We start from the raw sequence: 6,870 nt of genomic DNA on the forward strand, positions 1-6,870 counted from the left end.
GAACATTTTTTCACTTTCTTGGCTTTAGCTACTTTTGAAATGGTAGGTATCATAAACAATCATATTTTGATAAAATGCCTTCTAGTATGAACAGTTCTGGCTGAACTGTTCATCTCTCTATGATCCCTTGTAACTAAGATTAGTTTTGTTCCACTAATACAATCTATGCTGTCAGAGTAAGATATTCTGGTTGGTCTGTTCCTACATGGAAGAAGGGTAAAGGGTCAGGTAGACATTTGTGCCAGTAAGACCTCATTTGGGAAAATCTCAGCTGCATATGCTTAGAAGTAGCTCTTAAACAAGGCTTACTTTGAATCCATTGGCTCCACAGAGCTAACACAGTTGGATAAATAAGTACTTGAAAAAGCTGTCTCATTTGAACTTAGCTATTAATACTTGAAAATATGATCAAATTCTAAATGAAAAGGACTTAAAATAGTCATTGACAAAAAAATTGCAAATGTGAGCAATCAACTGAACAACATTTTTTTTCAACTATTCACAGAATTTTAGGGAAATAAGATTAATAGCATTTTTAGGAACAATGAAGTTTCCTTGTTACAAATAGGCACCTAACCATATAAGCCTGTATAAATATTTCATCATTAACTACTAAAATTTACAGGATACTACATTCTTCAGCAGCTTGTATTCCAAAATTACAACAATACAGAGATTAACATGGCACTTGTACAAGGATGATATGAAAATTTGTGAAGTATTCAAAATTTTTCATTCTTCAGATGCAAGAAATGAAAAACAGCTATTAAAAAGTTGATTACACAATTACAAGTGAAACAATACACCTAATTCATATAATTAAAAGTTACTTTGACATCAGTGTATTAAATTTTCACCTTAGAAAGGCCTTTACATAGCATAACCTTTACACAACTTTTGAAATTAGACAACATTGTCGTTTTATCCCAAAGAAATATAATACTAAAAGGACCTAGGGGAAAAAAAAGGAATCTTAAACTGTTTCTGTATGGAATGGAATCTGAAAGGACACATTAATGAACCTATATGTTATAAAACAATGTAGAATTCAATGTATTATATCTAGGAGAGAATAAAATAGATTATGGACACTATACAAACATAGAATATAGAATATTTTAAAATATACTTTTTCGGACAAACAACGGAAATATCTTTAGTTTCTATACTACTCATTTCAACAGATAAGGTAAAATTATTTCCGATCAACAAAATCACAAACTCTGCATAAATCATTATAGATGTATACAAAAACTCTTGAATACATTTTGACATCAAAAGCAGACAATTCACTTTGAAGAACTCCACAGAATCCGTGAATTGTTACTATAAGATATTGTTGTTATTTGGATTGTGAAAATATGTTGTATTGAGAAAAAGTAATTAATGACATTTTTGAAATTTAAGAAAATTAACCGAATCATTAGGATTTAGGAGAACAATTTGTACAGCCTTCCACAACTTCAAAGAGGTAGTGATACATACTTATCCTTTTGGTAATATCAAATGCAGTTTCCTCCAAGTGGTTCTTCAGACCTGGTTTGACATATTGGTTCAACAGTTCCAGTGTATTATTGCTATCTCAATTACCAGCAGCAAGATGCAAGGGGGTCAAGAAGCCTTTAGTTTGGGCATTGGTATCTGCATCATGAAGAAGAAAGAAGCCACTCTGGTATTATTACACGTACATGCACTATGCAGGAGTGTCCAGTCATCTACAGTTATTGCATGTGCCCCTGAGCCACCAACTCACGGACAATGTCTAAGTGTCCACTGTAGGCTTCCCGATGAAGAGGGGTATACTCATAGTCATCCCTAGTATTCACATGAGTAACCTTTTTGGAAAGTATTCTCTGCACTGTAGTAAGCTGGTTATTTTCAGCAGCCCAAAGAAGAAATTTGCTTGGATCCTTCTCCATTTTTTTTCTTGCAATTTTTACCATTCCTCACATTTTCATCTTGTTCCTCATCTTCATCAGAATTGCCTAACCAGATACATTGAGTACCAGTGGAAATGAGGTGTCCATGTATTTCCCTAATAGTTCATGTTGGTTGACCTGGTCAGAAATATCTGGTGAATTCTCTGCATATGTTTTTTCACCATGATTTATTTTCTTTTTCCATTTTTACTATTCGAAATTATTCTAACTGGAGATTAGGGAATAAATGGAGAGCAGAGGAAAGATGTTCCTCCATATTCAAAGGTACAGACTGAAAATGAGGACCAGTGGTGTCTTCATGTGCAACTTATTCTAGGAATGAGAAAATGTGAAATAATGCCTCCTATATAAATGATTTGGGAAATGGCAGTGCAGAAAGTGAAATGATGCAACCCAAAATATAAAACAATATAAATTAGGATAATTATGGAGCAATCATATTATCTATGAGAGCCACGAAAGACAGAGATGAGCTATCCACAAAATCCATGCCTCTGATCAATTTATAGAACAAGCAGAATTTTTTTTTAAAAAGATGGAAATAGAATTTATGTATTTAGTTGAAATTAGTAAATACCTTTTTAATAGCCTACATAAGAATCTAAATCCTTGATAGCACTAGTAACAGATCTGACTGAAATCAGTTGAATCACACTTTTCCTGTACAATGAAGGAATAGGTACAGGCTAGGAAAGCAGCTAGAAAAAGCAGGCTGATTGTATCTGTGAGAAAACTTTGTGGAAACTGGTATTGAGGATTACTTACTGGTGACCGACTTGCACTGGAAGCATGATACTGACCTCTTGCTTGCTGATTCTGAACTATTGCTTTGATCATTATATTCTCCAAAAAGAAAAAGTCAGAATTGATAACAAAGGACTACTAATACATTTTGACTTTTAATTAAGCATATTCAATCATCAAAATCACACGAAGACAATAGACAGGCCTATTTTTTTTAGATGAAAACAAGTGTCTTTAAAAAAACAAGGAATTTAAGTAGTCTTCCAAAGGACTTCCATTTTACTTACTGCATTATACATTTTTCCTAATGTTGAGTAACAATAAATAATGGATCTATTAGAAAGCTCTTAAAGCTCATCTGTTCAATAGTGAGTTCTCTTACACTATATTACGGAATTTTTTTGTATGGTCTTAGGAAGAAATTTACATTACTAACTTGAATTTGTGACAGGACAATATCATGACTGTACATCTTTCTTCTATACTCTCAGTTTTACATAATTATCTAAATATGTGCATTAAATAAGTATAGAGGGAAAAGTAGAAGCCACACTGGGGGATCATGGCTTTAATACTAGCTAATCAGAAAGAAGAAATCTGAGAATTGTGGTTTGAAACCAGACCAAGAAAAAAAAGTCCATTAGATTTTGATTTGAAAGTAACCAGCAAAAGCTAGAAAAGGCGCTATGGTACAAGCAGTGAAATGCTAGCCTTGAGAAAACTAAAACAAAAAAATGACAAATTCTGAGACAGAGCCAGGCTTGACTTCAAGCTCTAGTATTAGCATCAAACTAATTAATTAATTAATCAATTAAAAATAAATTAAGTGGTCACATGTGGAGAAAATGCTCAGGGATATCACCCAGGCTCTTATTTCAAAAACTACAATCTACCGAAAAAATCTATTTAAATAATACCTGTGTAAATAGAGTATTTTCAGCACCCAAATGCACATCCATGCTCAGTTATTTTTGCAAGGTAACTCTGTTGTGTCTGGAGTACCACATAACATTATCAATTAAGTAGAAAGCATTGAAACATGGGTTCACTCTATCTCTCTAATGGATTTTTCTCCCCACAAATACTCAAATCTTACAATTATTCCAATTCTTTGAAGTCATAGCTTTTTTCTTTAACATCCATAATATTAAAGTTTGAATTTAGTGTCTTGTGTCTCCTAAATGGGTGTTCTTACCAGTTTGTCATGCCCCCAAGCCCTAAATTATCCAGATTAATTTTCAGATAGAATCTGGCTTCCTACTTGTGTATGACCATGGGCTCAGTCCACTTGATGTTATTCTTCCTGGAATTTAGAATAACAGGTGTCTGGCATTGTGTACAGATCTTTATGTCCAGTCTGGGCTTTAACCACTATCCTCACAACAGTAGACTCCCATATAGTCAGGTTTTTCATAAGCTTATCATAGCTGATATTTTAAATAAATCTTTGCATTTCCTGCAGGTTCTTGAGTACTGAATTAATTTGTGTTTTCTTTGGGTTCGTTTGTTTCATTTGAATATATGTATTCAGTGGTTCCTCATTTTTCATTTGGTTTCTTTCACTCAAGTTCTTACCAAAAGTGCTGAGAAACCAATTCTTCTTTCTCAAGATAGTCAAGCTGAACTTTATTTATTCCAAACCAATTTCAGTAATATTTAAACATCTTCATATCTAGGAATGGTACACAAATGCTTATCACTGAGAAGGGTCTTTTTATTTTCACAGCAGTCTTTGGCATTCACAGACTTATCATGAATTATACAAATATAATAAAACTCAGATGCTTGCCAGGAGGAGAGAAACCTATTACTAATTGTTTGACAGAGGCTTCCCTTCTCGTGAATGAAATACGCTGCTTGATGCAGGATTTCACAGAATCATATTGCTAGGGAGAGCCTAAAAAATCAGGTAACACTACAGAGTTGAGGGAGGTTACTTGACCTCCTGAATAATTTACTTTTATGTCAAATAAAAGCAGGCTTCCAAAAAGAGAGTAGACTTTAGAAAAACATGATGAGTTGTATGTAAATAGGTGCTTAGCTGACTTTGTTGATTGGTGAACTAATACAGGGAAATAAAGTACAGCATGGTAAAAAAATAAAGAACTCTGCGTTGAAATAATCATTTCTGTGTGTGTGTGCATGCACACATGTGCGTATACACACACACGCATGTGCATTGCTCATGCATGCATTATTCATTGCTGAGGCTTGAGAGTGCCTAGACAATATCCCAAAGCTTCTGTGGTCAAGGAGAGTGGTCTACCACTTAAGCCACTACTCCACTTATGGTTTTTTGGAGATAATCACATGTATTGTCATGATTGGACTGGCTTTGAACAGTGGTCTTCAGATCTCAGCCTCCTGAATAGCTAGCTAAGCTGATTCAGTCTCTGAGTAGCTTGTTAAAATGCTGCCTGTACTCTATGCTTCACTGCTGTTTTATACTTTTCCTGAGGTAATCACAAGTCTAAATCATATATGTCTAATTGTTTAAAAATATTTACTGCTTGGCACCAGCGCTCCCAACTGTACTCTTAACTACTTAGAAGGCTTGAGAACAGAACCCAGGCCACATTTTAGTGGACTTCCTTAATCTATAACTGGGTGCATTGGATCATTTCCACCATCTTGCACTATCTAGAGACTAAAATTGGAAGGACTGCAGGATCAAGGCCAGCCATGGAAGATAGTGCAACTCTGATGCCTTTGATGATGGGAAGGCTAAAAGGACAGATCAGGTGCATGTTCTTGTGGAAAGGGAACCCCTACCCTAAAATTAACAACTGATATGATGCCTGCCTAGCAAGAACAATACAGCAAGTTGAAATCCCCACCAAAATAAGTATATACATTAACATCCAAAAACATAGTAGAATCTGTTCTTTGCTCTAATATAATCTTTATCTGATTATCATATGATGTGGCAGAATAGTTTCTTCATTAAACTTATGATATATTTAAAAGGACCTAGAAAATTCTTCCTCACTTCTTAAGTGCAAACGAATGGCAAATTGCCTCATTTCTTACATATTTGACTACCACTAAAAATTCGTCTAATGATTATTATAGTAATATATTCTGATTTATTACTTTACTGTGTAACAGTTTTTAAACTTTTTGCTTCTCTGTTGAAGTTTAAGTATTTAAATTGTATCATCAAAATACATTCCTTGTGTACTTAGGGCAGTTCTTTACTAAGTTTTTAACCAATGGCTTCTAAGAATTTTTGTTATTGTTAAAATATTGTACAGAGGGGTTACAATTACATGGGCAAGACAATGAGTACATTTCTTATCAAACATTGTTGCCTCCTCCTTTGTTTCCACTTCCCATCCGTCCCCATCCCCTTCTCTCCTCCCCAACCCAATCCTCCGCCCCTCCACAGCCAAAGTTGTAAAGTTTGTTTTTCGACATAACCTCTTGTACATCTCATTGTTGCAATGGGCCCACCTGTATCCCTATTTAAATTATTTGTTTTTTCTCTTCCCCTCCAAAAATTATACCAACAGCAAATACAGTGAAAGCAGGGGTTATACCGTGGGGGAGGGACATATAAAACAACAAAGAAATAATGTCATAAATATGTTGGGAATAATCGCATGAAAGAAAAAAAAATTGAGTACTTATCTTGAGGTTCATTTCACCTAACATCAACTTATCTGACCTTTCCTACTTGACTCAGACAAATACTAGTTATTGCAAATAAGGGAAACCATGGAACCTATGTTTCTTTGGGCCTGGCTTAATTAACTCAATATAATTTTTTCAAGTGTTTCCATTTCCTAAAAAATGGGGCAATGTCATTTTTTCTGATAGAGGCAGAGCATTCCATCTAAGAATTTTTAATTGGTATATTGTTTGGTTTATTTTTAATTTCAATTTAATTTTATTGTAAAGGTAATTTACTTAGGGGTTACATTTTCATAAGTAAGATAATGAGTACATTCCTTATGGAAGGAACATTGTTATCTCCTCCATCGATTTTTTTTGTACACTCATACAACTACTGATGCTTTTGCAATTGCTATTGATCAATGGGTACTTTTTCTTTCTTTGTTCATGCATTTTTATTATAAAATTGATATACAGAAGGTTTACATTTACTTGTCACCTAAAGAGTACACTTCATTTTATTTTCTAAATTTCAAATTTTGAACTTAATTACATTTTCTTTTGTTTCATT

At 33.9% G+C, this 6,870-nt stretch overlaps 1 pseudogene; it reads left to right on the forward strand.

Annotated features, from left to right (window-relative positions):
• Positions 1-633: 633 nt before the first annotated feature.
• Positions 634-733, forward strand: LOC122126992 (annotated as a pseudogene).
• The last annotated feature ends 6,137 nt before the right edge of the window (positions 734-6,870 follow it).

This window comes from Dipodomys spectabilis, unplaced genomic scaffold, assembly GCF_019054845.1.
Source record: "Dipodomys spectabilis isolate Male_0828 unplaced genomic scaffold, ASM1905484v1 ptg000295l, whole genome shotgun sequence".
Lineage (NCBI taxonomy): Eukaryota > Metazoa > Chordata > Mammalia > Rodentia > Heteromyidae > Dipodomys > Dipodomys spectabilis.